Source organism: Ranitomeya variabilis, chromosome 2 (genome assembly GCF_051348905.1).
Source record: "Ranitomeya variabilis isolate aRanVar5 chromosome 2, aRanVar5.hap1, whole genome shotgun sequence".
NCBI lineage: Eukaryota > Metazoa > Chordata > Amphibia > Anura > Dendrobatidae > Ranitomeya > Ranitomeya variabilis.
The window spans coordinates 917,572,046-917,595,773 of record NC_135233.1 but is presented as its reverse complement, the minus strand read 5'-3'; the positions used below and the strand labels follow the sequence as shown (position 1 = coordinate 917,595,773).

Sequence of the window (23,728 nt, the reverse complement as noted above, 5' to 3'; positions counted from 1 at the left end):
TATTTACCAAATGTCTGCAATGAAACAAAGAGTGAAACATTTAACGGGGTACGAATACTATCCTACCCACTGTATGTGCCATAAACCTTTTTTTCGGCATAAAAGTATTTAGGTTATATAAACTGAAGGAGTAATCAGAAGTTTATTTTACTCTGAGATTTTTAATCTATCTGTTCAAGTAGAACAACCACTGGAAAACTACGTTACAAAAAATCTTTTTATAATTTTATGAAACAGGAAAACTCTGTATACACAGTTAAATTCCGTATAAACATGTATATATATTTACATTTGAATGTTTACCACATATGTATATGTTTGGATTCCACTTTCTGCTCACTTTTAGTTTGTCTAAATGAATGTGGTAAAATTATTAAAGGAAGCTAACTTAGCCTAAATCTCATAATTTGTCTTCCACAAATCTTCCTGCTTTAATTCTGAATATTTTAAAGCAATGATTTAATCTGAGTTTTCCCCAACCTAAATTGCCAAGTGTAATTTCTAGCTCTGTAAATCTTCTAGGAATAGATAACAATATTTAGATATAAAAGCCAAAATAATATTTGCTAGTGATTCCCAAGATGGATAGAAAATGTACATAGTCATTCAGGAAAACAGTTTCTGGATCAGGAAATATAATCTCTCTGTTCATTGCTCTATATATGTAGGACATTTTATACAGTGTCGGTGGGACACTGTGGAGAATGTAAGAAGCTCATTTTTATCTCTGATATTTCACATTATTTTTGCAGGCTAAATAAACAGCGGAGGTGAAGGTACATGTTGTTAAACATCTGTGTTAGTCTAATTATGTTAAGTGCCCATGTGAATCAGTAAATACACAAACATCTCAAACAAATATGTATAAACTGAATAAATACTTAACAAAATGACAGCACAGAAATTATTTCTCCTACTGTGTAGCTATTTTATGCCCATTAACACATACAGCACATCATTTACAATGCTCAACATAAATGAGTACACCCCAAACAGATTTGTCAGAAAGCGTTTTGTTTTCTTTCAGAATCAACATTTTCTATGTGATACTTTACTGCAAAACACAAATGTGGGCCATTGATTGCAATCAAGATTCGTTATGTTGAACAACAAGAAAAGTAATTTTCCCTCCCAAATTGAAGTCTTAGAAGCAAAGTTAAAGCTTAGACCACCACAAAATTCTAAGTAACAAACATTCATGCAAGGTAAGTCTAATTTTTTAATAAACAAGTGTGCAGCAGTTGACTATAAAAGGGCATTACTTAACAAGGAGAACCCCTTTGATCAATGGCACTACATGGAAGAGTAATATCACAAGACCTGAGAAAAAAAAATATTTCTTTACTCAAGATAGATGAAGGCTATAAGACAATAAACAAAGCTTTTCTTATCAGTTAAAATATACAGTATGCAACTTTGGAGATAAATGGTACCTCCACTTATAAAAACAAATCCTTTATTTTCGATCCATTAAATCATGCTGTGCTAGTCCATTAAAACTTCTCTGACGCGCTTCTGGCACTAATTGCATCATTAATCAATCACTCTTAACTAGTGATGAGCAAATATATTCATTACTCAAGATTTCTCGAGCATGCTTGGGGGTCCTCCGAGTATTTTTTAGTCGGACTCCTCTGAGTTTTTTAGTTTTTCTTGCCACAGCTGAATGATTTACATCTGATAGCCAGCATAAGTACATGTGGGGATACCCTAGCAACCAGGTAACCCCCACATGTACTTATGCTGGCTATCAGATGTAACTCATTCAGCTGCGGCAAGAAAAAGTAAAACTCCGAGCACTAAAAAATACTCGGAGGACACCCGAGCGTGCTCGGGAAATCTCAAGTAACGAGTATATTTGCTCATCACTACTCTTAACAAATCAGAATATGTTGCATACATTTTGTAGATAGATTGTATCATTTTGGACATTTCATCCATTTGGCATTTTTATGTTCAAAGATCCAATGCATTTCTATATATATAAAAAGAATAAGAAGAATAATAAGTACACAGGTCTGCGACTAAAAAGCTGTTTGATTAATTTCATATAATTTCCATGTATTTTGGTGTTCAGATAGCGGAAAAAATATTGAAAAAAATCCTAAACATCAGGACTTGCCACAAGCCTATAGGTTCTTCTGAAAACTCTGCTGTGAATAATAAGCAGGCATTATATTTTATTTTACCATTAACATCAATAGTAACTGTGTGATTGGTTGGTGGCAGTCAGGTGGTTAGTGACATAGCAAAAAGGTCCTTATGCTTTCAAGAAACTTGCATTGGAATTTAATTCATCAACCAGGTTTCCCCAAATTATCGTTATGGCTTTACTGAACTGTATTATTTCACCTGACCGTTTCTATTTCACTTGTGAATAAACAGTGTTGAATTAACAGCTGAATATTACAGTGTCAGAGGAGGGATTTCTATTCCTTTTCAGGCTTTTTCTGTCTTAGGTACTCGAGCTATGAGCAATAATCAGAGACACATACACGCCTTGTCTTTCCAAATAGTTTCTGTTTAATGAAATTGATAGGGTGGTCTTTTATAATACAAGATCAAAGGTAAATGAGGCATTTTCCAATAATCTGGCAGAAATATGAGTTATGCAATGGGTTGTCAAACACATCCTGGGATAGAAGATAAATTAAATGAGATAATGTGGGGGAACTTTCCTTATGTCAACATCCTTATATTGTTATGGCTTTGTGGAAGTGTATTAATTTGCCTGACTGTTTCTGTTTCATTTGTGGTGAATAAAAAGTGTTGAATTAACAGCTGAATATTACAGACTTTGTGAAAAAGTATACTTTGCATTCTTTGGACTAAAACTTGGAGATCAAGATAAAGCTTGGGCGCCTCATAAAGTATACAAATGGTGTGCTGAGGATCTCCAAAATTGGTTCAAGGGTAAGAAAAATATGGGATTCCTATGGTATGGCAAGAGCAAAAGAACCCTAGTGATGACTGTTACTTTTGTTCATGCAGTGTGAAGAGTATAATTCCAAATGGAAGCATTCCATTTCATACATCAATCTTCACTCAGCAATTCGTCCCATCTCCTAATGCACAGAATACCAGTACCCAGGCCCCTGCTCCCTTAGAAGAGACACCTAGCTCTGATGAAGGTGGAATCATACCTTAACCAGATGACGAATGAAGTTCTGACTTTGAAGATGATACAAGACCAATATTTTTTTTCCCAGGAGGAGATGAAGGATTTAGTAAGAGACTTGAATCTTCCCAAAGATGTCGCTGAGTTACTCAGATCAGGGCTCAAAAGCAAGAATTTAATTTAATGTTACCAGGAGTTTCTTTTTCAAGGTTCAGACATCATGAAAAGGAGTTTTTTCCTTACTTTGCCCAGGAAGACAAGTTGGTTTATTGCATCAATGCCAAAGGTTTGATGGGTCAATTCAAAATCCAATGTGATTCAACGCAATGGTGTCTTTTTATAGATTATTCAAAAATAGGTCTCAAAGCAGTTTTACTCCATGATGGCAGTTTTTACACTTCCATTCCTGTAGGTCATTCTGTACACTTGAAAGAAACCTGCGAGAACTTGGAATTGGTTCTGTTAGGAGTCGAGTTTCCTCTGCTGCACAGGGGGAATCTAAATTCGTGTCTGCTGCGGTCTTCCATTCTGCATCGGCCGCAGTGGAGCCTGCTCAGCGGAGACGTCGGTCCCAGTGTCTCTCTGAGACCGATACTGTGCAAAGGGTTACTGCTGCCTCTCCAGGCTCTGCTATTGTACCCTGCACTGATCTGCGGCGAGCCGGCTTTTCTGGGACTAAGTCCTGCTTTGCACACACTGAGCATGCCCAGGGTAAGATCTCTCAGTGGAGATCAAGGGTAACATGCTCAGGTACTGCAGCCAAATTTATTGGTCCTTCTAGGAAGGTCCTGTAGGTGCGCAGGCTCTGTGGCAGCCTCTCCTTGGTACTTCTAGGAAGGTCCTGTACGTGCTGCAGCTATTTAAGGCTCGCATGGCCGCACGGCCATGCGCTAGTATCTTCCTAAGTTATGTGCTTTGTGCCAGTGTGGTCATGTGTTTGTATGTGTTCAGGGACCCGGGATTCATAATCTCTCTCTTGTCGGACAGGGCGTTGGAGTGGGCTACGCTGCTGTGGGAGCGCAACGATCATGTGGTGCGGAGTGTTCCTCGGTTTCTGGATACTCTGAAACAGGTCTTTGTAGGACCTCAAGTCACCCATGATACAGCGCTCCAACTGCTGGCTTTGACTCAGGATTCAACCATGGTCAGCCATTTTGGGGTTCTCTTCCAGACATTAGCGTCTGAGTTGGAATGGCCAGATAAAACCCTCATTCCCGTATTTTGGAGGAGGCTGGCTGACCATGTGAAGGACGCTTTGGCTACTAGGGAGATTCCCGCCACACTGGAGGAGCTCATAGCTGTATCAACTCGCACAGACCTTCGTTTTCATGAGCGAAGTTTGGAGCGAGCCCAGTGTAGGCAGAGGTTTTGGCTGGCTCCCACCTTCGCCAGACCTCTGGAATCTCCAGTCCAGGCGTCCGAGTCACATGAGGCCATAGAGGTGACACGAGCAGGACCCAAGTCCCACTCCTCTCGTGCACATAAGGTCTGTCATGTTTTCTGGCAGTCAGGACATCTTGCCTCCAAGTGTCGTCAGCGGTCGGGGAAACGTCAGCGTCTAGTGGCAGTTGGAGGAGGTAGACTAGACACGGCGACGTTTGCCACAAAGTTGTCCTTCAAGGGGACAATTACCTTTGGCCCATCCACTCTTATGGTAGAGCTATGCGTGGACTCTGGGGCGGAGGGTAATTTTATGTCATCCGCTTTCGCCCAGCGTCACGCAATACCCCTGGTTATGCTCGCCAAACCAGTAACCGTTCGAGTGCTAAATGGGTCGACACTACCCTCTCAGATTACCCACCAAACCATTCCTATCTCGCTTTCTGTATCTCCATCACATCAGGAGATTATCTCCCTATTAGTCATTCCTGAGGGAATTGATGATGTCCTGTTGGGGATACCATGCCTACGCTATCATTCTCCTCATATAGAGTGGTCCTCAGGGAGAATTTTGGGATGGAGTAAATCCTGCGAGGGTAGATGTCAGAGGGAGTGCATTCAGGTTGCTACAACACAGGTACCCGCAGATCTTTCCTCTCTCCCCAAGCACTATTGGCCCTATGCAGACGTGTTCTCCAAAAGGGCTGTGGAGACCCTTCCGCCTTACCGCCCCTATGACTGTCCTATTGACCTCTTGCCTGGTGCTGAGCCTCCCCGGGGTCGAGTCTATCCGTTATCTCTCCCAGAGACAGAGGCAATGTCCCAGTACATCCAAGACAATCTGGCAAGAGGATTCATTAGGAAGTCAGTGTCACCTGCAGGGGCTGGGTTCTTCTTCGTACAGAAGAAGACTGGAGACTTATGTCCATGCATAGACTACAGGGGTCTAAACGCCATCACCGTTAGGAACAAGTACCCATTACCCCTTATATCTGAGCTTTTTGATAGGCTATGGGGAGCAAGGGTATTTACAAAATTGGATCTGCGGGGTGCCTACAATCTGATTCGCATCCGTGAGGGGGACGAATGGAAGATGGCTTTTAACACCAGGGATGGGCCCTATGGATATCTGGTGATGCCCTTCGGGCTCTGTAATGCTCCAGCCATTTTCCAGAACTTGGTGAACGACATTTTCCGGGATATGCTCACCACCTCGGTCGTAGTCATTCTGGATGATATTCTCATCTACTCTCCAGATATTGACTTCCATCGGAGAGATGTTCGCAAAGTCTTCGACCTCTTACGGGCAAACTCCCTCTACGCCAAGTTGGAGAAGTGTGTGTTTGAGCAGGAGTCCTTGCCTTTCCTTGGTTATATCATCTCTGCCCAGGGTTTGGCTATGGATCCTGCCAAGCTACAGGCTGTGATGGACTGGCAGGAACCCCATTCTCTTAAAGCGGTGCAGCGCTTTATGGGGTTCATTAATTACTATCGCCAGTTCATTCCACACTTCTCAACTTTGGTAGCTCCCTTGGTGCCCTCACGAAGAAGGGAGCAAATCCCAAGTTGTGGTCAGAGGAGGTCTCCAAGGCCTTTCTCTCGATTAAGTCACACTTCGCTAGTGCTCCCATCCTACATCGCCCCGATGTAGATAAGCCATTTATCATGGAGGTGGATGCCTCATCCGTTGGTGCTGGAGCAGTCCTTTTCCAAAAGGATGCTCAAGGTCGGAAGCATCCTTGCTTCTTCTTCTCCAAGACCTTCACACCAGTGGAGAGGAATTATTCCACCGGGGACAGGGAGTTGCTAGCCATGAAGTTGGCTTTTTCAGAGTGGAGACACCTCTTGGAGGGAGCTTGCTTTCTCTTCCAAGTGTTCACTGACCACAAGAACTTGGTATATATACAGACGGCCCAGCGGCTGAATTCTCACCAGGCTAGATGGTCCCTGTTCTTCTCCCGGTTCCATTTTACTCTCCATTTTCTCTCCGGGGAGAAGAACATTCGTGCCGACGCTCTCTCCCGCTCCGTAGTGTCATCTGAGGAGGAGGAGCCTCGGCTTATTGTCCCTTCTGAGAGCCTGAGAACTGTGGCTCTGGTTTCGCTAGAGTCCGTGCCCCCGGGCAAGACTTTCGTACCAGCGAATTTGCGACCGGAGGTTCTCTCTTGGACTCACTCGTCCAGAGTTGGTTGACATCTTTGGACCAAGAGGACATCTGAGCTTTTGGCGAGGACGTACTGGTGGCCGCCTATGGCCCATGACGTTGGGGACTATATTCGGGCGTGTGTCTCCTGCGCCCAGAATCGGTCTCCTCGGCAACGGCCTGCTGGGTTACTTTACCCCATGCCGGTGGCAGACAGGCCCTGGGAGATGGTCGGGATGGACTTCATGGTGGGCTTACCCAAGTCTCATAGCTGCACTGTTATCTGGGTAGTCACTGATCATTTTTCTAAGATGGTGCATTTGGTGCCGCTTCCATGGTTACCTTCTGCACGGGCCTTGGCGGCGTTGTTCATAAAACATATTTTCCGCTTACATGGAATGCCTGATAAAATTGTCAGTGACTGGGGTCCCCAGTTTGCATCTTGGTTTTGGAGAGAGCTCTGCCGTTTACTCAGCATAGAGCTGAATCTCTCCTCTGCAAATCATCCCGAGACGAATGGGTTGGTAGAGAGGACCAACCAGACTCTGGTGACATACTTGTGACATTTTGTCTCTGCTAGGCAGGATGACAGGGCATCTTTGCTACCTTGGGTGGAATTTGCCTTGTACAACGCCGTAGCCGATTCCACTGGTCAGACTCCTTTTCTCCTTAATTACGGCCAGCATCCGCGTGTCCCTGTGCCCATGCCCGTGTCATCCACTGATTCTAGGGTGGCAGACTGGGCGGTGGAGGCACGTGACATCTGGGATCACACACAAGATGCCATCCGGGCCTCCAAGAAGAGAATGAGGGTTTTGGCTGATACACACCGGCGCCCCGCTCCGACCTTTGCTCCTGGCGACTTAGTGTGGCTCTCCGCCCATAACATTAGGCTGCGAGTTGAGTCCACTAAGTTTGCGCCTCGCTACATTGGCCCGTTCAAGGTTCTGGAGCAGGTCAACCCTGTGGTCTACCATTTGGCTATTCCTCCACGCCTTGGTATCACCGATACTTTTCATGTTTCCCTCTTAAAGCCCGTTCATTTGTCCCGGTTTTCTGAGTCATCTGCTGGGACGTCGGGTTCATCCACGGATGAGTTTGAGGTGAATGCTATTGTGGGGTGCAAGGTGGTACGTGGCAAGAAATTTTATCTGGTGGACTGGAAGGGTCACGGTCCAGAGGATAAAACCTGGGAGCCTGTGGAGCACATTCGGGCTCTGCTGCTCATTGCAGCTTTTGAGCGTAGCGAGGCTCAAAGAGGGGGGCCCTAGGAGGGGGGGTAATGTAAGGATTTGAGTTTCCTCTGCTGCACAGGGGGAATCTCAATCCGTGTCTGCTGCAGTCTCCCATTCTGCATCGGCCACAGTGGAGCCTGCTCAGCGGAGACGTCGGTCCCAGCGTCTCACTGAGACCGATACTGTACAAAAGGTTACTGCTGCATCTCCAGGCTCTGCTATTGTACCCTGCACTGATCTGCGGCAAGCAGGCTTTTCTGGGACTAAGTCCTGCTTTGCACACACTGAGCATGCCCAGGGTAAGATCTCTCAGTGGAGATCAAGGGTCCCATGCTCAGGTACTGCAGCCAAATCTATTGGTTCTTCTAGGAAGGTCCTGTAGGTGCGCAGGCTCTGTGGCAGCCTCTCCTTGGTCCTTCTAGGAAGGTCCTGTATGTGCTGCAGCTATTTAAGGCTCGCATGGCCGCACAGCCATGCGCTAGTATCTTCCTAAGTTATGTGCTTTGCGCCAGTGTGGTCATGTGTTTGTATGTGTTCAGGGACCCGGCTGAAATAAGCCCCTAGAATGCTGGCACCTCCGGCGAGGAGTTTTGTGTACATGCATGATCACTGACTGCTCTCATTTGGGTAGTTAGCCTGTGCCTCTGAGAAAGTCTAACAGGGCACAGAGCTTTGCTTTCTCAGCCGCTCTGTGAAGCTAACAGAGCTGGTTCATACCGCCATATAGTGCCGCCATTTACTTAGCAGCAGGTTCTTTCCTGCACGGTGGATCCCGGGTTGCGAATGCACCAATCCCATCTAATAAGTATATTCGGTGCGTTCCACAAACCCTAACAGGTTCTTTGTAAACTTAAATATGAAGACCATGGTTGGCAAGTGTGTGGGGATTTGAAAGTCTGGTGCATGCTGCTCGGGCAACAAGCTGGGTATTTCTACTACCCTTGTTTTCTCTGTGGGACAGTCGAGACTGACAAAATCACTGGACCAAGAAGAGCTGGCAGCAGAGGGTACTCATAGTCGGTGAAAAGAATGTCCTCCGAGAAACTTGGGTACCTCCCTGTTAAGTTCTTCTATCACCTCCAATCCAAGTAAAATTGGGCTTGATGAAGCAATTCATAAAATCTCTTCCAATAGATGGGGAATGCTTCAAATGCTTGGTCACCAAGTTTCCAAACCTCTCGGAGGTAAAATTGAAGGAAGGTGTGTTCGTCGGACAAGACATTAGAATGCCTATAGCTGATAAAAAGTTTGTCAATACCATGATGGATCTTCAATAAAGTAGGATGGATTACATTTAAAGAGGTCGTAGAGAAATTTTCAGGCAATAAAAAGATCCTGACTACAAAAAGTTCATCTGACGAAAGCTGAACATTTCAAGCTTTAGGTTGCCTAATGAGTTTGAAATTGCATTTCCTCCATTCCCACCTTGACTACTTTCCTGAAAATTTGGGAGCTGTCAGTGAAAAGCAAGGTGAATGATTCCACCAGGTCACTGAAAGATGGAAAAAAGATACCAGGGAAAAAGGAGCATTACAATGATGGCAGACTATTGTTGGAGTCTTCAGAGAGGCCTTCCGGATGCTACTCACAAACATAAATGTACCAAGAGGAGCCTCACAGGCAAAAAAAATCGATTGTAGTGAGCGTTAATTAGCTCATTTCAGTTCAAAATGTACAGACCTGTTTTATTTATGCTCGCAAATCATTTAATAGAAATACATACTGGTAACCTGACTAGATTAAATTGCTATGGAATTGAGTATCAGTTAGAATACTTTAGCAAAAGTGATACAAAAATGTTAAATATAAAAATGTGAGTGTCTTCATTGGTTGTCACCTTTTTAATGCCTAACTAAAAAGCATATTCACAGTTAGCCATTAAATAGTATCAATCACTGAGGACTCTCACATTTTAAATTTTTTCTTCATACTGGCTAACACAAAAATATTACCTGTGCAAATATTTAAAGAGGATAGAACTGCAACCATCTCACAAAGACTGGGGATGACCTGCAAGTTAATACCTTAACAGGAGAATATTCAGAAGAATTGAAGAAATTTGGCATGCTAGTTCATTGCAGTTAAGTAAAGAAGTAGAAAGCAAAATCGGGGGTGAGTGTTTTCTGTTACACAATATGGCATACGCTGCAGATGAATGGCATGCATAGTTGTTGGCCATGAAGAAAGCCTTTCCCAAAGTCAATGCACAAAAAAGCCCACCTACAATTTACCAGGGTCCATACTGAAAGTGTTGGCAACATTATAATATTAATAATCTTTATTTATATAGTGCCAACATATTCCGCAGCGCTTTATAATTCAGCAGTTCATATACAACAGTCATAGATAGCAAAGTTAAACATAATACAATAACTAACCCCTTCACCACTTTGGGTTTTTCCGTTTTTGTGTTTCCGTTTCTTGCTTCTCTTCTTCCCAGAGCCATAACTTTTTATTTTTCCTTCAATATGGCCATGTGAGGGCTTGTCTTCTGTGGGACAAGCTGTACTTTTGAATGAAATCATTGGTGTTGCCATATAGTGTTCTGGAAATCGAGAAAAAAAATCAAAGTGCTGTAAAATTGCAAATAAAGTGCAATTCCACAATTCTTTTTCATTTTGCTAATTTACCATGTTCACTAAATAAAAAAACTGACCTACCATTATGATTCTCCACATCAATGTGAGTTCATAGATACTGTTTCAAAAAAATACTTTACATAATGGGAATTTTAAATCAAATAAATTAGTGAACATGCATCCCCTTAAAAAATAATTTTATTTCAAGATATTTAAAATACACCACCCAGTGTTTATTGGCAGCAAAAAAAACTGCCTAATATTAAGACCAAGGTCTAGCGCATACCCTACACTAATCCTTACTGACCCCTGCCTAGCTGTGGAGGTTGGCACCCTAACAACGATTTTTTGGCGCCCCCACTCAGCGTAGGCTATCCCTCTCTGCCCTATCTCACCCTACAATGCAGGTGAGAAAACAATAGCATAAGAACAGAGATGAAAAAAGACAAAAAAATGGTCAAAAAAATAAAAAACTAAATATAATAAACTTAGCAAAAATATGGGGTCAAAGGCAGTTAATAGGAATAAGATATCGTTTCCTTACAAGAAATATAGCAAATTAATTACATGCTATATTCTAATGGGTATGCTACCATTTTTGCCACATAGATATTGTATTCAGGCTAAAACAACTTCTTTTGGACTAGCACCCATACCACAAAAAAGATGTGTCAAAAAGGAGGCCATCAACCATATGTTTTATATCCAATATCATTAGTGGCATATGCATCCACACATTCATTAGATTGATAACTAGTGTTGAGCGATACCATCCGATACTTGAAAGTATCGGTATCGGAAAGTATCGGCCGATACCGGCAAAGTATCGGATCCAATCCGATACCGATACCCGATACCAATACAAGTCAATGGGACTCAAGTATCGGACGGTATCCCTGATGGTTCCCAGGGTCTAAAGGAGAGGAAACTCTCCTTCAGGCCCTGGGATCCATATTAATGTGTAAAAGAAAGAATTAAAATAAAAAATATTGCTATACTCACCTCTCCGATGCAGCCTGGACCTCAGCGAGGGAACCGGCAGCGTTGTTTGCTTAAAATTCGCGCGTTTACTTCCTTACGTGAAGTCCCGGCTTGTGATTGGTCGCGTGCCGCCCATGTGGCCGCAACGCGACCAATCACAGCAAGCCGTGACATAATTTCAGGTCCTTCAGGATTTTAAAATTACGTTCTGGCTTGTGATTGGTCGCGTCGCGGCCACATGGGTGGCACGCGACCAATCACAAGCCGGGACTTCACGTAAGGAAGTAAACGCGCAAATTTTAAGCAAACAACGCTGCCGGTTCCCTCGCTGAGGTCCAGGCTGCGTCGGAGAGGTGAGTATAGCAATATTTTTTATTTTAATTCTCTCTTTTACACATTTTTACATTAATGTTGTTTCGATACCGATACCCGATACCACAAAAGTATCGGATCTCGGTATCGGAATTCCGATACCCGCAAGTATCGGCCGATACCCGATACTTGTGGTATCGGAATGCTCAACACTGGTGCCAAACAGTACTCTTCATCAATCTGGCTCCAACTTTTTCTGATTGCTGTTGCCAGATCAGCTTTGCAGGTTGGAGCCTTGTCATGGACCATTTTCTTCAACTTCCACCAAAGATTTTCAATTGAATTGAGATCTGGACTATTTGCAGGCCATGACATTGACCTTATGTGTCTTTTTTCAAGGAATGTTTTCACAGTTTTTGCTCTATGGCAAGATGCATTATCATCTTGACAAATGATTTAATCATGCCCAAACATCCTTTCAATTGATGAGATAAGAAAAGTGTCCAAAATATCAACATAAACTTGTGCATTTACTGAAGATGTAATGACAGCCATCTCCCCAGTGCCTTTACCTGACATGCAGCCCCATATCATCAATGACTGTGGAAATGTGCATGTTCTCTTCAGGCAGTCATCTTTATAAATCTCATTGGAACGGCACCAAACAAAAGTTCCAGCATCATCACCTTGACCAATGCAGATTCGCGATTCATCACTGAATATGACTTTCTTCAGTCATTCACAGTCCATGATTGCTTTACTTTAGCCCATTGTAACCTTGTTTTTTTCTGTTTAGGTATTAATGATGGCTTTTGTTTAGCTTTTCCATATGTAAATCCCATTTCCTTTAGGCGGTTTCTTACAGTTCAGTCACACACGTTGACTCCAGTTTCCACCCATTCGTTCCTTGTTTGTTTTGTTGTGCATTTCCTGTTTTGGAGACATATTGCTTTAAGTTTCCGGTCTTGATGCTTTGATGTCTTCCTTGGTCTACCAGTATGTTTGCCTTTAACAACCTTCCCATGTTGTTTGTATTTGGTCCAGATTTTAGACACAGCTGACTGTGAACAACAAGCATCTTTTGCAACATTGCATGAAGATTTACCCTCTTTTAAGAGTTGGATAATCCTCTCCTTTGTTTCAATTGACATCTCTCATATTGGAGCCATGATTCATGTCAGTCCACTTGGTGCAACAGCTCTCCAATGTGTGATCACTCCTTTTTAGATGCAGACTAACAAGCAGATCTAATTTGATGCAGGTGTTAGTTTTGGTTATGAAAATTTACAGGGTGATTCCATAATTTTTTCCTCAGAATTGAGTGACTCCTTTATTTTTCCCCTATGCTTGGTTAAAAAAAGTAACCATTACTGACTACCACGTTTTTTGTTCTTGATTTCTTTTAGTGTTTCTTAAAACCAGAAAGTTGCCATTTAAAATGACTTTAGTTTTGTGCCATGTCTGTGATCTGCTTTCTTTCTACAAAATTAAACAACTGAATGAACATCCTCCAAGGCCGGTGATGACATAATTTTTGCCAGGGGTTGTAGTTGCAGCTAGAGAGAAGTCTTAGAGCTTGGAGTGGGAGGTACAGAATAGTGCGGATGTTAGTCAAAAGTTGCTTGAGCATAATGAACGGGTAAGCCGATAAACAGAAATGAGGAAGGAGAAATAGGGAGATGTCACACTGTGGAGAGCTATGTGGTTGAAAACAAGCAATTTAAATTGGATCCTACAATGTATGGGCAGCCAGTGCAATGACTGGCACAGAGCGGAAGTGTCAGAATGCCAATAAGCCAGATAGATGACCCTGGCTGCTGCATTAAGAATGGCCTGGAGAGAGGAAAGTCACGTGAGGGGAAGGCCAATTAATAGAGAATTGCATTAGTCAAGGCGGGAGTGGATCAGGGCAATAGTTAGGGTTTTTGTTGTTTCCATGGTGAGAAAGGACAGATTCTAGAGATGTTCTTCAGGTGCAAGCAACAAGAGGGGGGAAGAGATTGTATAAACAAGGTGAAGGAAAGATTGGCGTCAAACATAGCACCTAGATAGAGCACCTGCTGCCTGGGTGTTATTGTGGTGACATCCACAGAGAGGGAGATGTCAGGTTTAGTGATGTATGTTGATGGCAGTATATTGTTCCTTTCTGTGTATTGGAAAAACACAAAAAAAAAACCGGAGAAAAAAAGGGAAATTGGACAAACTTTTACACAAAACCCCCAAAATGGGCAGGACAAAATTGATGGCACCCTCAGCTTAATATTTGGTGGAAAACCTTTTGAAGTAAATAACTGCAAGCAATGACTTTGTACAACCATAACCAGGTTTCTTACACCGGTCAACTGGAATTTTGTGCAACTCTTCTCTTGCAAACTGCTTCAGGTCACTCATATTTGAAGGGTGCCTTCTCCTAACAGCAATTTTAAGATCTCTACACAGGTGTTCAAAAGGATTTAGATCAGGACTCATTGCTGTTCACTTCAGAACTCCCCAGTGCTTTGTTTCCATCCATTTCTGGCTGCATATAGAAGAATGTTTTGGACCATTGTACTGCTGGAAGATCCATGGGCTAGAACAGAAACTCGAGGATTCAAAATAAATAAGGACACCACGCTAACTAGATATGCATACAATAAAATGAAGGAAGAAGGTAAACATAGAACTGAAATAATCAAAAGGAGTTGACAAACAATGGGTATGACCTGATCAAGAATAATCGTGATCAAATAGCGAAATTGTCAGCAGTGGCACGGTGAGGGTGTCACACAGAGTGATTGAATGCTCATTTGTAAACATACACAAAACCAGCACAATGCCTCCTGTTACCGCAATCTGTCAAGGAGACAGAAGTTTCAGAGAAGATATAAATAAGTGGCAGATATATGAATGAACAGGCCGCACACTTACTGATGATGATGTAGTTGCGGTGGAGGTGCTGGCGCTGTGTTAAGATGAATCAAAGCAGGATCACCAGCGATCCGGACATCCAGGGGTGGGCGGACCAAGAGACAGCGTGGGGCGGCAGAGACACCTGTTGGTGTCGGGAGCGTCCTCCCTAGTCTGTGCCCGGCTGCCGCACACCTAGAACGCCGCTGGCCAGCGCACGTGGGCCGGAAGAGAACCGCTACAGAGCGGTGAGAAAAGGGGGCGGCCTAATCTGGTTGACGTCACCTGGATAGAAAGGGAAGGAGCAGAGGACGGGTGCCGCACATGACCAAAACTGCCTACGCGTTTCAAAGGTCTCCGGACCTTCTTCGTCAGGGTTCTAGAACAGAAACTCAGCTTTGTGACACTGGGCAGTACACTGAAATTCAGCCCCAAAAAACGTTTGAACCTCAAACATATTTGAGAGTAGGTACTGTGTTCTTTTCTTTGTAGGCCTCATTCTATTTTCGGGTAAACAGTAGAATTACATTCTTTACCAAAAAGCTCTTTCTTAGCCTCACTTGTCCACAGAATGCTCTCCCAGAAGGATTTTGGCTTACTCATGTACATTTTGGCAAACTGCAGTCTAGCTTTTTTGTGTCTCTGTGTCAGCAGTGGGTTCTTCTTCGGTCTCCTTTCATACCTTTTCATTTCATTCAAATATCGACGGATAGTTTGAGCTGACACTGATGTACCCATCAGTGAGAGTTTTTTGCATGGTGCTAGCTGGGATCTTACCGAGGTCACGGCAGTTCAGCCCAGCAGAAAACGGAGTCTCAGTGACCGGACGTAACCTCAATGACATCACCACTGGTCACTGAGGCTGCACTCACAGTAGTTCAGTCACCAGTGGTTCTCAGACTGGACAGTCGCATCTTGGCACTGTCCAGATTGAAAACTGTTTATCCCCAAGAAATGTATTAAGGCGTGGGACAGAACGACAGACAGGTATGGTAGGTATATTGTTGTTTTTTAGTTTTAGTTTTATTACAGAAGATCGAGGGCTTTGGTGGAATTAGGCAGGTCGTAAGTATGGTTTTGTTCCCTAATTTGAACTTTTTGTATCTATCCAGCGAAACCCACTGGACCCAAACATCCAGGTGTCCGCTCATCTCTACTAAGGACTTCTTAATTAATCCACAATAGAAAAATGGCTATGCTATTAACCCCTTAATGAACCCAGCTTTTTTTGTTTTTGGGTTTTTCGTTTTTGGCTCCCCTTCTTCCCAGAGCCTTAACTTTCAGACGTCTTAAAACAGTTTTGACATGTTCTTCATGTTCCTGTAGAGAGTCAGAAAAGATTAGTATTATTTTTCCATCAATATTGCCATGTGATGGCTTATTTTTTGAGGAACGAGTTGTAATTTTGAACAACATCATTGGCTTTAGCATGTCATGTACTAGAAAACAAATTCCAAGTGTGGTGAAATTGCAAAAAAAATGCAATCCCACACTTGTTTTTTATTTGGCTTTTTTGCTAGGTTCAGGTCATTACGAGTTCGTAGACACCAAACATTTCTAGGTTATTTTTTGTCTAAGTGGTAAATAAAATTCCAAACGTTGTTAAAAACAAAAAAAATGCACAATTTTCCGAGACCTATAGCGTCTTCATTTTTCGTGATCTGGGGTTGGGTGAGGGCTTACTTTTTGCATGTCGAGCTGTCGTTTTTAATTATACCATTTTGGTGCAGATACATTCTTTTGATCACCCGTTATTGCATTTTAATGCAATGTTGCGGCAACAAAAAAAACGTAATTCTGGCATTTTGAATTTGTTTCTCACTACGCAGTTTAGCGATCAGGTTAATCTTTGGGAAATAAAAATAAAAAATTATTTTTTCAGTAAAAACAATACCCCGAATGTAGTTTTAAACTATGGTTTGGGCTTAGAAGGGAAAGAGAACCAATTAGCTTTTGTAATGTAGATTTTATTTGAATAGATTGTGAGCAAAATTTGCAGAGCCACTAAGAAGCAGGAAGTACATCAATTCCACACAATTGACCACATTTTGCAACCTACACTGACCAAGGAATTCTCTTAACAAAGAGAGTATTTATAAAGCATTTTAAAAGAATAGTTTCCACACAGAATATTATAGGATTGTTCAGTGAAAAACACATACAGTTTTTGTACTTAAATATTATATTAGCTGCTTTTTATTTTATTTTTTGCGTGTCAGTATGATTAAAGAGCTAGCTTTGTACTGTTTTTTTGCATTAATTTTTTACATTGTTCAATGTTGGGGATAAAAAGTTGACAGTTGTATAGATTGGGTTGTTCCAGATGTGAAAATACCAATTTGTGTACATTTGTTTATTGTTTATTTTTGTTTTTTATACAATGCTACTTTTTGGAGGCAAAATAGATTTTTGACATAGTTTGTGCTTTGTGTGTGTAATTATTTGTTACATTTTTGCAAATTTCATTCACTTTTTTAATTTTTTTTCTCAGTCCCACTAATATTTTTTACTTTGATCACTGGTCTGACACACTGCAATACTTCATGAAACTGAACTGTACTGCAGTTCATGAAACCATTCAGTTTTGCACTCCCTATGACAGGGTCTAAAAGGCCACAATGCACTGAGACAATTGCTTGAGGCTTGTGGTGCCATGTCAACTATTGAGACGCATGATTGCAGGGTCCTGATAGGATTTGAGAGAGAGCCATCTTGATATTGCTGGTGCTATTAAAATTGTCAGTAGTCATTAAGGATTTTAAAATGGTGGATACACATAAAAAGGCAAACAAGCGTGCTCTCCTCACAATTGTAAAAGTAATGGAGCTGTAGTAGGAAACATCATGTCCAAACCATAACTAAAAAAAACAATCAATATAGTAACTGTAACAGGAAACAAGACCATCATGTGTGTCTTGGGTAAAGTTTCTCCAAAATTAACTGGATTTAATAATCCGTTGCCTGGATTTGAGCCTTTTTATCTCAACCACTGTGCTAGCACAGGCACGTAGCATATCAGTTAGATGCAAGAGAATTGGTACACAGGAATAGCAATACAATTAGGAGGAGCAGCAGGTAGTATAGTCAGTTGAAAGCTAGAGGAACAGAAACAGCAAAACAATATGGGGGCGGGCAGTAGGTAAGAGAGCTAGACCAATGTCTGGTAGCTCATTAATCTCAGTGATTAGCTCAGTGTGGAGCTAATCAGGAACAACAAGCGCAAGTAGATGAATGAGAAAGGAGCTATCCAGAGTGCTGACTAGCTCAAAGACTAAATATGCTGCTTAGTGCACAGAAATCACTAGGTTTAAGTCCTGACATTTGAATTCAGGAAAATGGAACAAGCCAAATATCTCGCCAACTTAAAAGTTACAAAAGACCACTCCTTGGAGTTTTTAGTGTGTAATTTTGAGTTTATGAGAGAATCACCTGTTATTGGGTCAAGACCCGAGCTCTGCAATTAGGCCAGTACCATCAGCTGGTTTGTTTATGATGTGAATGCTTCCATCTTTACAAACCAAAAGTTTGGTAAGGAAACTCCACTTATAGGCAATCTTGTAGTTTTGCAGGACAGATGTTATTTGAATAAACTAGCACAATGCTTGATTAGTTATTTGTAAAAGATCAGTGCAAAGGCAGATATTTTCAAAAGGATTTTTTGAGAGCTTCTTTTACATGAGAGAAGGTTATCCTTCTCTAGGTATATTATCAGACTGCACTTTCAGTCTTTAGAAACTGTGGGTTCTGTTGATAATAAATTCCTGAATGGCGGGGCGTTCACGTCAGAAAAAATAGTACATAGTAAATATAGGAAAACTGACTGAACAGCAATCTAGTCTGAACTGGTGCTGTTCGTTCAGTTTTCCTATATTTACTATGTACTATTTTTTCTGACGTGAACACCCCGCTTTTCACCATGCTGTGATTTTAATTACATCCAAACACAGTTGGTTCTGACCTTCCTATAAATTCAGGCTTTTCCATGTTATTAGCCATAGGTAAGTGTTCACACTAGGCAGACAGGTCAGGTACCCATCCGATCTGAGATTACCTTGACGTTTGGTGGATGGGCTCACAATTTTTGGCCAAATCTTGTGCTAAGCATCTCATGTGTTTTTTCATAGATTTCACAAGCCATTATGCTATTCACATTTCATGTATCGCACATTTCCTTGCTTTAGTACAGTAAAATTGAGTGCAGCCATTATCTATTTGCTATATAAGTCTTTTTGGTTATGCACCAGTTCAGACTAGATTGCTGTTCAGTCAGTTTTCCTATATGTATTAGGGTAGCAGTCATTTTTTCAGACACTTGTAGCGTGGTATTTCTTATTTATCCAGTTTGTTTTTAATTTATTGGCAGAATAGGCACAGCATCTGTCTGAAATACTAGCAGCACTTGTGTAATCACACTTGTAGTGCCAGTGTGTTTTATTATTATTATTGACTTAAAGAAGTGGTTGCTAGCGGTCCTTCAATATTTTGGGCTGTATGTCGATGAAATGTCTGTTTTTGTATTAAAGAGTTTGAAGGGCTAGAATTTAGCTCTCAAGGCCTGAAACTATAATGTGTTTTTTGGGGATCAATTGGACGCTTTGACATACTTTTGATTTGCAGCACATCAGTTCACCATGAATCTAATTTTTGGGGAATATTTGGCAAAATAGGTGAATTAGAATTCAAAAGATTCACTAACCTCTAACAGTTCTGCTTAATATATTTCACAAAATATCTGTAGAGTCTCACTACACAATGTAGAAATTTTTTCTTTACCTTGACCAGCTATTCTGTAAGGGTATGTGCACACGATGCGGATTTTGCTGCAGATCCGCAGCATTTCCGCAGCTGCGGGTCCGCAGCAGTTTCCCATGCATTTACAGTTCAATGTAAACCTATGGGAAACCAAAAACGCTGTGCACATGCTGCAGAAAAAAAACACGCGGAAGCGCAGCGGTTTACATTCCGCAGCATGTCACTTCTTTCTGCGGATTCCGCAGCGGTTTTACAGCTGCCCCTATGGAAAACCGCAGTGAAAATTACAGAAAAACCACCGTAAATCCGTTGTAAATCCACAATAAATCTGCAGCAAAAACCGCAGTTGCCAGGAATACGTGTGCACATAGCCTAAGAGAATATAAGTAAATCAGAACTGACAACCAATGATTAATTTCCCAAGTTTCTAAACCATTTTTTAGGTCTTTCTTTAGGTCTGTCTATGCTACTAAAACCCTAAATAAGACACTGACAGTTTAGGGCCCCTGGGCAGGTCTTGTCTTATTCTCTCCACTTGGCCACTTGCATACACACTGCACTTTATATGCATATTCATATTAGCACTATACATGATAAATTATAAAAGTAGCACATGCTAATATATTCTTTTTTACACATAATAATAATAATAATAATAATTTTATTTATATAGCGCCAACATATTCCGCAGCGCTTTACAAATTATAGAGGGGATTTGTACAGACAATAGACATTACAGCATCACAGAAACATGATGTCCTCATATGAACTCGAGCGTGGGAACTTTTCCAAGGCTCCATTTCATGAGGACATCTAGCAGAGGGCGCATCACCGCAACTCAAGGTAACTACAGATCACCCAGCTTTCCTTTCAGTACCCGGGGTTTACAGGCACGAGCGAGTGCATTAGCACAGCTCCTGGCTGTAAAATGATTTAACCCCTTCAGATGGATTTACATCGTGGGACATAACGACGGAAGGTATGGAATATTGTTGTTTGTTTTTTTTACTTTGTTTCAGGACAATGGTCTTCAGGTGGATTAAGAGTCTAATAAAATATTAAAACACCCTGTGTCTTTTAATACTTTGTAATCATGTGTGTGTGTTTTATTAACCATTTAGTACTATTGGATTAATAATGGATAGGTGTCATAATTGACGCCTCTCCATTATTAATCTGGCTTAATGTCACCTTACAATAGCAAGGTGACATTAACCCTTCATTACCCCATATCCCACCGCTACACGGGAGTGGGAAGAGAGTGGCCAAGTGCCAGAATAGGCGCATCTTCCAGATGTGCCTTTTCTGGGGTGGCTGGGGGCAGATGTTTGTAGCCAGGGGGGGCCAATAACCATGGACCATCTCTATGATATTAATATCTGCCCTTAGTCACTGGCTTTACCACTCTGGCGGAGAAAATTGCGAGGGAGCCCACGCCAATTTTTTCCGCGATTTAACCCTTTATTTTAGCAGCTACAGCGCCCAAATTTTGCACATACACACTACTAACATTAGTAGTGTGGAATATGCAAAAAAAAAGGGATATGAGATGGTTTACTGTATGTAAACCATGTCTCATATCCTGTCGGGTTTGGGAAGGAGAAATGAAAAGCCGGCAATTGAATTATCGGCTTTTCTCTCTAACACCGGTGCGTATTTCTCGCAGGTCACACTGCTGGTCCGTGTGTAATCCGTATTTTTCTTGCCCCCATAGACTTTAATTGGCGATTTTTTTTGCGCAATACGGTGACAAACGCAGCATGCTGCGATTTTGTACGGCCGTACAAGACCGTATAATACGGATCAGTAAAATACGGCTGATAGGAGCTGGGACATAGAGAATCATTGGGCCGTGTGTAATGCGTATTTTACGGACGTAGTTTATGTGCTCATACGTCCGTAAAACTCGCTAGTGTGAGGCCGGCCTTAGAGTTTTAGGCAGAGAAACTCCTCTGCTGCTAAGCAGTGCTGCCTAAAGCTCACTTATGTCTGCTATACTAAAAGTTCTGAGTTAGAATTTCCAGGACAAAAACACACTTTAAAAAAATAAAAAAATGTATTATCTAGATAAAAATTTACTGATCAAAGACAGATGCACTTACACAACCTCCTGAGTCATAGAAGACAAAATCAAAGGACAAGAAAAAGGACAAAGTTGAAGGACAAGAGATAAAAGAAATAGCGTATCAGCATTATGTGTGTGACACGCTGTGTGACTGGACCTTACCCCCAGGCAAAATGTTTCCGTGATATCAATGATTTTAATGAGAAGTAGCTGTTATCAATTCATTTATCTCTCTTATCTTAGATTGGTTTTCATTCTTTGGTGGAATTACCTGGCATTTAACCCAATCATAAATAGTCTTGCTTAATGCTTAGGTTTATTTTTCCTTCTTCATAATATAAATCCTAAAGATTCTGTAAATGCTACAGCCACAATAATACGGAGACCTCATGAACAAAAGTAATTCATAATGGGAAACAGATACATGGTATGTCTTTTGCTTTATTAGTTTGCTGGGCGCTGTCTGTCTTGAGATTGCATAACAAGCAGTATCTTGAAGAAACTGATCTCCCACTTGATGCACAGTGAGTATATAAATAAAAGAGGGTTTATTTCACTGAAGGATTGCACTCACTGACATGCCGCTCTCGTGTATGTATTAAGGCAAGATACCAATCATGCAAGATAAGAAAATAGCATTTCAACATTGGATGTCAGAAAAACAACCTATCAGCAAGACCATAAATTCACTGCTTTTTTCTACAAACACAATTGCCATTGAAAAGGAGCACAAGGCTTTTGACATGTGTATGGCTGTACTATCAGTTGTATACATTGTGCATATTATAGATCTGTCATCTAAGCCGAAGCATAAAATTGCTATACTTAACAATACTGCCTGCAACAATTAAATGCTTTTGCCAATGCTGTCATCTATGTATAATGTTGTCACAGCTAATTACAGAACGCAGCATGTCATATTCTACCGTGTGACTGTGACACGCCAATATGGAATTTTTATTTCCATTGTCTATAGAGAAATAGCAAGCAAAAATGCTAGAAGCATAGCTCAATAATATCCTTTCACCTGGTTCTTAAAAACAGTTTGTCATCATTACAAAATCTGCTACGCATTTCAGCAGTCAGTAACGGCTACTCAATGACATTTCCCTCGTTTCAAATAAAAGTATAATTACATCAAAGGGCCGCTAGTGTAATCATCGCCCTACAGCAGGATTATTTTTTTTTGTATCTTTCATGTGGAAGATTCCCTCTGTTATATTCCGAACCTCTCTGATACTGTGTGGTAAAATGTTTACATTACTCAAGTGATATAATATGCAAATCAGCGAAGAATAAATACTTTTTAGTAGCCTTTGTTTAATTGCATGTAAAATTTATACACGTATTGTAGTCTTAAATCACCACTCCAGCATATTTTTTATTTTCTGGACTGGAGTAGTACTTCTAATCTAACTTACTTGACCCTACTCTTAGGCAGTGTGCACACGGTGCATTTTCATGCTCAGAAATGGGATAAAAATGCTAGGGAATCCTTATGTCAGCAAATTAAATCAGAATCCTGTAGTGCTGTGCACATAATCAGTAATTCTCTTTGAGTATTTGCAGGGCAGCATGTCAATTCTTTGTGCGGATTTTTTTCCACCCATTGACTTAACTGAATCAGTCAAATTCGCATAAAAAACGCAGGTATAAAAATTTTTGCTTATTTAATGTGATTTTGCAGAGGTTTTACGGACTTCCTATGGTGTTTCCCACATTGTAATCTTTGTGATAGTGTGCTAAACACCAGCATGGCGGTTCTCACCAGTGGTAACATGCACACTGTTGACCCACGGATTACATCCCTGTGTCATCACTGTGACACTTACCAGTGCCTGGGAATCAGTGATACTGTTCTCGCTGTTCCCCAGCACCAGGTGCTGAAGTGAAGACAGCTCACATCACGGTACCCCTGGTCACGCTGCGAACAACGCTAGCAGGAGACACTGTTGAGATTTGTATTGTACTTTTAACAGCAAGAGCAAGCAGCGACTGATGGGAGTTTTCATAAGCTGCCATCTGCGCTAGAAACAGATAAACATGACAAGGTGTTTCCTGTATTTTTGATAACCAGCCAGGCAAAACTGACAGCTGTGTGCTTCAACTCTCATCTGTCAATTTCAGCAGGGCTGGTTATCAAGACTAGAGAGGTCCCCATGCGATATTTTTTCATTATTTAAGTAAATGATAAAAAATAGCTTTGGGTCCCACCCAATTTTGACAACCAGCCAAGCTAATGCAGACAGCTAGGAGCATGTATTCCCAGGCTGGCAA

General features: G+C 41.5%; 1 long non-coding RNA gene across 1 annotated transcript in view; it reads right to left on the bottom strand.

The window, feature by feature from the left end:
- Window positions 1-10,030: 10,030 nt before the first annotated feature.
- Window positions 10,031-23,728, bottom strand: part of LOC143810024 (uncharacterized) — a 96,086-nt gene continuing 82,388 nt past the window's right edge. Inside the window, exon 3 of the long non-coding RNA XR_013222605.1 lies at window positions 10,031-10,421. This is a non-coding gene — a long non-coding RNA (uncharacterized LOC143810024). The remainder of the gene's footprint in view (window positions 10,422-23,728) is intronic.